Source organism: Macaca nemestrina (genome assembly GCF_043159975.1).
Source record: "Macaca nemestrina isolate mMacNem1 chromosome 15 unlocalized genomic scaffold, mMacNem.hap1 SUPER_15_unloc_1, whole genome shotgun sequence".
Taxonomy (NCBI): domain Eukaryota; kingdom Metazoa; phylum Chordata; class Mammalia; order Primates; family Cercopithecidae; genus Macaca; species Macaca nemestrina.
Window position 1 is genome coordinate 291493 of NW_027257580.1, and position 10322 is coordinate 301814.

Genomic DNA, 10322 nt, shown 5'->3' on the forward strand with positions numbered 1-10322 from the left:
CTCCACATTCTGGGCTCAAGCAGTCCTCCCACCTCAGCCTCCCTAGTACCTGGGACTGCAGCTGTGTGCCACCATGTCCAGCTAATTTTTGTATTAGTAGAGACGGGGTTTTGCCATGTCATCCTGACTGGTCTTGAACTCCTGGACTCAAGTGATCCACCTGCTTCAGCCTCCCAAAGTGCTGGGATTACAGGCATGAGCCACCTTGCCCGGCCTATTTTTAACTTTTTGATGAAATACCAAACTCTGTTACAAATAGGCTGCACCATTTTATATTCCGCATACCGTATTTAATGGTTGTGATTTTTCTCCGACTTTGCCAACCCTTGTTATTTTACATTTATTGGATTATAGCCTTTCTAGTGTGAGTGAAGGAATATCTGGTTGTGGTTTCAAGTTTGGATGGCCATAATGATAATGATATTGATCATCTTTTCATGTACTTCTTTGCCATTTGCATGTCTTTTTGGCAAAGTGTGTGTTCAACTCTTTCTCCATTTGTAATTTGGTTGTTCTTGTTGCTGAGTTATATAAATTTTATATATATTGTAGTTAACAGACCGTTGTTGGACATATAATGGGCAAATATTTTCTTCTTTTCTGTGGGTTGTCTTTTCTCTTCCTCTTTTTTTTTTTTTTTTAGGAGACCAAGTCTTGCTCTGTTTCCCAGGCTGGAGTGCAGTAGTGCACTCTTGGCTCATCATAACCTCTGCCTCCTGGGTTCATGCGAGTAGCTGCGATTACAGGCATGGGACACCATGCCTGGCTAATTTTTGTGTTTTTGGTGGAGGTAGGGTTTCTCCATGTTGGTCATACTGTTCTCAAACTCATGATCTCAGATGATCCGCCTGCCTCTGCCTCCGAAAGTGCTGGGATTACAGGATTGAGACACCATGCCCGGCCTTTATTTATTTGTTTGTTTATTTATTTATTTATTTATTTAATTTTTGAGACAGGGTCTTGCGCTGTTGCCCAGGCTGGAGTAGTGGTGTTGCCTCGGCTTACTGCAACCTCCACATTCTGGGCTCAAGTGGTCCTCCCGCCTCAGCCTCCCTAGTAGCTGGGACTACAGGTGTGTGGCACCATGCCTGGCTAATTTTTGTATTTTTAGTAGAGACGGGGTTTTGTTATGTCCTTCTGCTGGTCTTGAACTCCTGCACTCAAGTGATCTGCCTGTTTCAGCCTCCCAAAGTGCTGAGATTACAGGCATGAGCCACCATGCCCATTGTGTTTTTAACTTTGTGAGGACATAACAAACTATGTTACAAATAGGCTGCACCATTTTATATTCTACATATAGTATTTAATGGTTTTGATTTCTCTCCAACCTTGCCAACACTTGTTACTTTACATTTGTTGGATTGTAACCTTTCTAGTGTGTGTGAAAGAGTATTTGGTTGTGGTTTCAGTTTGGATGGCCATAATGATAATGATATTGATCATCTTTTCATGTGCTTGTTTTTCATTTGCATGTCTTTTTGGCAAAGTGTGTGTTCAACTCTGTCTCCATTTGTAATTTGGTTGTCCTTGTGGTTGAGTTATACAAATTTTTTATATACTGTAGTCAACAGACCGTTGTTGGATATATAATGCGCAGATATTTTCTTGTTTTCTGTGGGTTGTCTTTTCACTTTCTTTTTTTTTTTTTTTTTTTTTTTTGGAGACCGAATCTTGCTTTGTTCCCCAGGCTGGAGTGCAGTGGTGCACTCTTGGCTCACCACAACCTCCGCCTCCTGGGTTCAAATGATTCTTCTGCCTCAGCCTCCCGAGTAGCTGGGATTACAGGCATGTGCCACTACGCCCAGCTAATTTTGTATTTTTAGTCGAGATGGGGTTTGCTTTTCTTGGTCAGGCTGGTCTTGAACTCCCGTCCTCAGTTAATCCTTCTGCCTCAGCCTCCAGAAGAGCTGGAATTATAGGCGTGAGCCACCGCTCCCGGCCCTAATTTTTGTATTTTTAGTAGAGACAAGGTTTCGACATGTTGGCCAGGCTGGTCTCCAACTCCTGACCTCAAGTGTTCCATCTGCCTCAGTCTCCCAAATTGCTGGGATTATAGGCGTGAGCCATCATACCCATTCTTTATTTTTTTAAGATAGGGTCTTGCACTGTTGCCCAGATTGAAGTGTAGTGGTGTGATCTCAGCTTACTACAACCTCTACGTTCTGGAGTCAAGCAGTCCTTCCGCCTCAGTCTCCCTAGTAGCTGGGACTGCAGCTGTGTGCAACCATTCCTGGCTAATTTTTGTACTATTAGTAGAGATGGGGTTTTGCTCTGTCATCCTGGCTGGTCTTGAACTCCTGGACTCAAGTGATCCTCCTGCCTCTGCCTCCCAAAGTGCTCGGATTGCAGGCGTGAACCACAGTGCACAGCCAACTTACTTGATAATGTCTTCTGATGCATAGTTGTTAATTTTGAGGAAATTATTTCTTTTGTGGCTAGTGCTTTTGGTTTCAGATCTGTAACACCTTTGCCAAATCCAAGGTCATGAAGATATATCCCTGTTTTCTTCTAGAGTTTCTATTTGTAACTCTTATATGTAGGGCTTTGAACCATTTTTAGTTACTTTTTCTGTGTTGTGAGGTAAGTGTACAGTTTCTTACCTCTGACTCTAGGTAGTCAGATGCTAGCAGCATTTGTTGAATTTAGTGGTCTTGGCTCGTGTCAAAACTCAGTTGGCCGTAGAGGTATAGTTTTATTTCTGGACTGGACATTCAGTTCCATTGATTTATATTTGTCTCCTTATGCCAGTATTATGTTGTCTTGATTACTATTCCTTTGCAGTAATATTTGACAATGAGAAATGTGAGCCACTAAGTGGGCTTTTCGTTTTCAGGAGTGTTTTGTCTATTCAAGATCACTTGATATTTATACAAAGGGTTACGGTCAGGGGTCAGGGTTACAGTTGTTAGGTTTAGGGTTGCTAACATTAGGTTTGTTAGTGTTGTTAGGGTTAGGGTTGTTAGATTTAGGGTTGTTAGGATTTTAGGGTCATGGTTTTAGAGATGGGGTTGGGTTAGTGTTAGCATTATGTTTGTGGTTGGGTTTGGGGTTGGATTTAGGGTTTGGGTTGGGGTTCTGTTAAGTTTAGGGCTAGAGTTAGGGTTAGGGTTTAGGGTTAGGGTTTAGGTTTAGGGTTAGGGTTAGGGTTTAGTGGTAGGGGTTAGGGTTAGGGTTTAGCAGTAGGGGTGAGGGTTTGGTTCAGGGGTTAGGGTCAAAAGAAAAATCTTGAAAATCGTAAAAATCTCCAAAAATATTGGTGAGAAAAAAGTTTTAGCCCTCATATGAAGAAGATAAAAACTTGTTCCATTTTTTCCAGAAACACAGTTATAATACAAATATAAAATGGGGTAAAGACAAAACCCAAGTCCTCTATATAAGCTGGTGAATTTTGTATTATTATTATCACATTAGTCAGGGTTCCCCAGAAAGGCACAATCCGTCGGATTTATATAGATAGACAGATGAGAGAAGATTCATTAGGGAAACTGGTTCACATAATTATTGAGGCTGAGAAAGTCCACAATAGGCTGTCTCCAAGTTGGGGAACTAGGAAAGCTGGTAGCATTGCTCAGTCCATGTCCAAAGGGCTCAGAATCAGTTCAGCCAATGGTGTAACTCTCATTCTGAGGCCAAAGGCCTGAGACCCTGAAGTTCTGATGTCAAAGACAAGAGAAGGATGTTTCAGCTTCAGAAGGAGATAATTCACCTTTCCTCTTCCTTTTTGTTCTATCTGGGCTCTCAAGTAATTGGATGGTGCCTTTATTAGTCCATTTTTGTATTGCTATGAAGAAGTACCTGAGGCTGAGCAATTTATAAAGAACAAAGAGGTTTAATGGGCTGACAGTTCCACATGGCTGGATGGGCCTCACAATCATGACGGAAGGGGAAGCAAAGATGTCTTTCTTCACATGGCAACAGCAAGAAGTGCTAAGTCAAAGGGGAAAAGCCCCTTATAAAACCATCAGATCATGAGAACAGCATGGCAGTAACCACCACCATGATTCAATCGTCCCCCAGCGGGTCCCTCCCACAACATGTAAGGATTATAGGAGCTACAATTCAAGATGAGATCTGGGTGGGGACACAGTCAAACCATATCAGTGCCCATCCATATTGGGTCAGAGTGGATCTTCCTTATCTCAGTGTCTTCCAGAAACACCCTCACACTTATGCCCAGAAACTGTGCTTTACCAGCTATGTTAGTATCTCTTAATCCAATGAAGCAGACATCTAAAATTAACCATCAGAATATTTATGCCTGATTCGTGGCTAAAATTTCAGGATGAAAGATATGAGATCTCTATTTGTGTTTGTATGTCTATTAATGTATGTTTTGTATATTTGATTTTTCTTAACTCTGGATAGCATTGCAAATTTCATTTATAAAATCCTCTAAAAGTGCTCTATTCTAACTTGGCTTGGAAAAAAATCATTTATAAATAAATATTCCCAAACTCCTAGAAATATAGGAACCGATCCAAATGTTTTTCAGGTTAATGTGATTTGGATAAAACTTAAATAAAATAAATTTAATATTTTTTGTGTAATAAAACAACTATGTCTTCAGAGTTATCACTATTAAATATAAAACAAACAAGTTTTTTTTTTCCTTGAGATGTAGTCTCTCTCTGTCACCCAGGCTGGAGTGCAGTGGTGCGATCTTGGCTCACTGCAAGCTCCGCCTCCCAGATTTATGCCATTCTCCTGCCTCAGCCTCCCGAGTAACTGGGGCTACAGGTGCTCACCACTACATCCAGCTAATTTTTTTTGTATTTTTTTTAGTAGAGACAGGGTTCCACAGTGTTAGCCAGTATGGTCTTGATCTCCTGACCTTGTGATCCACCTGCCTCAGCCTCCCAAAGTGCTGGGATTACAAGAGCGAGCCACCGTGCCTGGCCCCTATAACAACTCTTGATGTCTGAGTGGGTTCCCACACAGTCATCTGTTGTAAGACTTTCTGATTCCTTTTTTTCCTTTGGTCATTATGAATAGGGCTTCTGTACATAATTGCATGGTAGCTTTTGTTTGGAAATAATATCAAAGTAGCGGTCAAAATACTTTACGAATATGATTTTTGCATTGTAAGGTGAGACTTGTTTAGCTTTGGGAAAAACTGCCCAACTACTAATAGGGGAGGAAAAATAATTTTCTCTCTACCTTTACGGAATTCTTAGATGGGACCCTCTGTAACAAATTACAGATTAAAATGAGAAAAAAGTAGACGAGTTTAAAAACATGTATACCTTATGGATACATGGGAGATACTCAGGGAAAAATGAGTAAATCCCTAGTAGGTGGCTTTCAATTCAAGTGTAAATGCTATCTTCAACTTAAAGAAAGAAGATTTGAGGCTCAGTAGTGGGGACATAGCAAGCAAAAGCACAGTAGACAAGGGTAAGTTTTCTTATACAGTCTTAACTCCATGCGTTCTCTGTTGATAAGACTCTTTTAATGATTTAGTTATCCTCTTCTTGGTTAGTGCTGAGAGAGAGAGAGAGAGAGAGAGAGAGAGAGATCTTTTAAACGGGGATTTCCTTTATAGATGTAAATTTTCCTTACACAAGGGTAACTTCTCTGTTTTCAGAACTTCCTTTTTTAGCATTTTTTCAAAGTAATCAGCTCAGAATAATTCTTATGCCAAAAGGGACATATTTTGGGGTGGCATATTCTGGTCTTACACACTGTCTTCTACCAGCAATGAAAAGAGTTCTTGTTTTTCCTCCAGCAATTTGTCATTTTTTTAGAGTTTAGCTGTTCTAACAGATACAGACCAACTGTGCTATCTCATTGTGGTTTTCAGTTATCTACTATGTTGAGCATCTTTTTGTATGTTTACTTACCATCTGTAGATTGTCTTTGGTGAGGTGTCCAGATCTGTGTGCATTTTTAATTGGGCTGTTTAACTTACTGTTTAGTTTTAAGAATTTTGTATGTATTTTGAATACAAATTCTTTCTCGGATCTGTATTTTGCAAATTTTTTTTCAATATGTGGCTTGTCTTTTTGTTCCCTTAACAAGGTCTTTCCCAGAGTATAAACTTTAAATATTAATAAATCCACATTGTCATTTCTTCTGTGTATATAAACCTTTGGTGTCATTTGTTAAAATTCATTACCAAATCCGAAGGCACATAGCTTTTCTTCCATAGTTTCTTCTAGAAATTGTATAGTTTTGCATTTTTAGTATAAGGATGATTTTGAGTGATTATTTGTGTAAGTTGTAAAGTTTTCATCTATGTGCATATCATTTCCTTTGGTTTCCCATTAATCTTTCCCTCACTATTTTTGGGAAAGACACAGGATAGTGGGCTCTGTTAGAGCACATAGATAGCTAGACATGAACAGGAGGGGGAGCTCCTGGAAAAGGGAAAGTCTGCGAAGGCTCACCTAGAGGGACCACCAAAAATTCACATATTAGTGGCATCTCTAATGCTGGAGTGGATGGGCACTTGTCAATTGTGGGTTGGAGGGAGAAGAGGTACCTATGCATAAAGAAACACCCTACAACTCCTCTTAAGATGCCCCAGTCATCATTCACTCTGCAGTAATAATGTCACAATACTGCTGGCTACATGCTGATAAGGACAAAGGGGACATTCTTAAAAGAAACCTGGCACCATAAGTACAGATTAGGGCAGAGAAGGACATTCAAAAGAGATAGGCACAGTAGATACAAATGTGACTGCTGTCAGCCTGCCTGGGATGGCGGGAAGGAGCCTGGTGCCAGAGTGAGTTCGGATTGATCACCACACATGTGCCTCAACCAACAGTGAGGAGGTCCCACAAGCCTAAGTGGGGCAAGTTGGGGACCTAAGGCAGTAGCAGAAAAACCAGACAAAGAAAACAGGTGGAGACTTGAGACAGAGGCAGGAATGTGAAGAAGTCCAAAATAAAATTCCCTGCACAGGACTCTTAGACTTCTTTCCTGCACGATCAGCCTACTCCTTTCCTATTTTTCTACAATAAGCTCTTCACACTGTATTTTTTTCAATGAAGTTATCTGCCATCTTTGTATTGCCTCTTGGTGAAAATACTTCTTCCAAGTTAGACAAGAACCGGGACATCAGCTCTCCCCAGTAATAGCTCCGTTTCAGTTTGAATTTCCAGAACTGATGGCGCTTAATAACTGGCGCTCCAACGTTAAGTGGTGCAGAAGGTGGCCAGTAGGGGGCGCCAGCCATCACACCTGGAGCAAGAGGGCCCTGCATAGTCCCCATCTGCCTGCAGGTGTTGTGCTGCGACGACACTGCCAGCAAGAGGGCCCGGCAGTGTCCCCAGCTGCCAGCAGGGGGCGTACGACGACTACATTGTGAGCAAGTGGATCCTGCAGTGTACTTAGCTGCCAGCAGGTGGCGCACGGGCACCACACCATGAGCAAGAGGACCCTGCAGCGTCCTGGTTGGCAGCAGGGGGCGTGCTGCCACCACACTGTGAGCAAGAGGATCCTGTAGTACCCCCAGCGGCCAGAAGGGGGCGTGCCCCCACTACAAGGCAAGCAAGAGGGCCCGGCAGTGTCCCCAGCTGCCAGCTGCGGAGCCAGCCGCCACTTCACTTGGAGCAAGAGGGCCGGGCAGTGTCCCCAGCTGCCAGCATCGGGAGTGCTGCCACTACACTGTGAGCAAGAGAGCCCTGCAACGTCCCCAACTGCCAACAGGTGGCGTGCCATCACTATACTGCGAGCAAGAGGGCCCTGCAGTGCCCCGGCGCCAGCAGGGGGCGCTGGCCACCACTGCAAGAAAGAGGGCCCTGCAGTTGCTGTAGTCGCCAGCAAGGGGCGCACTGGCACAGCACTGTGAGCAAGAGGGCCCTGTAGTGCGCGGCTGCAAGCAGAGGTCACCGGAGCCCGGCTTTTCAGATTACTGATGTTTCGCCCGTCTCCGCCGCTCCCCTCTAAGCATGCGTCTCTGCGCCTGCGCCGCGACCCTCCCCCCCTCCCCCCCACCGCGCAGGCGTGCGACTCTGCGCTTGCGCCGTGCTGGCCTGCGACTCTGCGCTGGCCTGCGCCGCGCCTGGCGCGCGACTCTGGGCCTGCGCCGCGCCAGCCTGCGACTCTGCGCCTGCGCCGGCCTGCGCCTCGCCTGGCGTGCGACTCTGTGCCTGCGCCTCGCCGGCCTCTGACTCTGCGCCTGCGTCGGCCTGCGCCCGCGCCTGGCGTGTGACTCTGCGCCAGCGCCGGTGCTGTACGTTTGTGAGGGCGGAGCTGAATTCTCCTCAGCCCAGACGCTGAGAGCATCGCGAGGGCGGAGCTGTGTTGTCCTCTGCACAGACCTCGGGGGTACCGTGAAGACAGAGCAGCGTTCTACCCTGCCCAGACCCTGGCGTGGGGGGCACCGCGAGGGCGGAGCTGCGTTGTGCTCAGCACAGACGTTGGCGGCACCGCCTCGCTTTGGGACAACTCGGGGCCGCATCCACAGTGAATAAAATACTTCCTGTTTCTAGCCCTGAATAACGAAGGTCAGAGACTACTTAGAATGGTTCAGTGTGGAAAACGGGAAACCGAAATCCCCTCTGAATCCTGCGCACAGAGGTTCTCTCCACCCAAGGGTTAGGGTTAGGATTTTAGGGTTAGGGTTTTAGGGCTAGGGCGAGGGCGAGGGTGAGGGTTAGAGGGTTAGAGGTTAGGGGTTAGGGTCAGGGTCAGTTTCGGAGTCGGGGTCGGGTTAGGGGTTAGGGTTGGGGTTGGGTTAAGGTTAGGGTTTGGTTCCATGTTAGGATTAAGATTCGAGTTAGGGTTCGGGTTCTGTTTTGGGTTAGGTTTAGGGTTAGGGTTCATGTTCGGGTTAGGGTTCAAGCCGTTCTCTTGCCTCAGCCTCCCGAGTAGCTGGGGTTATAGGCACCCACCAACATGCCCAGCTAATTTTTTTATTTTTGGTAGCGACAGGGTTTCACCATGTTTCCCAGGCTTCTCTCGAACTCCTGACATCAAGTAATCCACCTGCCTCCGCCTCCCAAAGTGCTGGGATTACAGGCATGAGCCACTGTGCCCAGCCTTCACTTTCTTCTCTGAGTCAGAGATCTCTAGCAAGATAGCCTTTTCACAACTTTTATTGCAACGGAAGTATTTCAGAACTTTATCAGGTTAAACTGTTAAGGGTATGTCTGTTTTTCTATGATACACTGAATTTAGGAATATATGACTCAGTAATGAAAGTTGATCCGGCATCACTCTTGGCATTTGAGTTCCTAGATGGAGAAGGGTCTGTTTTTCTGGCATGATCATATCTTACAGGATGCAGCACCCCAAGAGGACCCTAGCAATTGGGAGAATTTTGTTTACATGACACTAAACCCCAAATAACCTTAAATTCTAAATAAAAGTTCCAAGGGTAATTTGTATAAGGGTCTTGTTTTTTGTTTTTTGTTTTGAGATGGAGTCTCACTCTGTCACCCAGGCTGAAGTGCTGTGGCATGATCTTGGCTCACTGCAACCTCCACCTCCCGAGTTCAAGTGATTCTCCTGCCTTAGCCTCCAAAGTAACTGAAATTATAGGTGCCTGCCACTATGCCCAGCTAATTTTTTGTATTTTTAGTAGAGACGGGGTTTCACCGTGTTGGCCAGGTTGGTCTCAAACTCCTGACCTCGTGATTTGCCCGTCCCAGCCTCCCAAAGTGCTGGGATTACAGGCGTGAGCCACTGCACCCAGCCAGTGCCTTGTTTTTAAAGAAAATAAATTATATGACAGGTTTGTTTCATATACATCTATATATATAAACTATACTCGTGAACATTTTACTCAACATTTAAAAATCTTTAAGACCTTTCAATACATAAATCTTACATAACAAAATCTAGCAAAAGTGTATAAAATCTAAACACATTTCTAAAAGAAAGGGTGAGGCTTTCAGGGTGGCTATGCTGTGTTGGATATGGGCAGTGTTCTCTCTCTCTTGTGGTTCTGCTTATATGGCAGTTCCAGCTCACAAGAGCCCTCGGAGCCTGTCTGTTGGCCTGCATCCTGTGGCATTTGGCAAGTGAGATCTGTTTAATATAAGGTGTCCATAAAGCCAAGATTATGATATCTAAAAATAATCAACACTAATTCCCCAGAAATTTTGTCTTTTTTGACCAAGCCACTGGTGCAATGTGGAGTCACTGCATTATATGCAAAAAGAATAATGCCCTCACTCCAGAGTCTGAACCAGAACTGACCCTTGGTGGTGATTCCCCCTTTATTCTAGGAGGTGTTAACATTAGCTATGGCAATGTAAAAACGGTGTTTCTGGACCTCCCGGGTTCACGCCATTCCCCTACCTCAGCTTCCCGAGTAGCTGGGACTACAGGCGCCCGCCACCTCGTCCGGCTGGTTTTTTTGTATTTTTTTA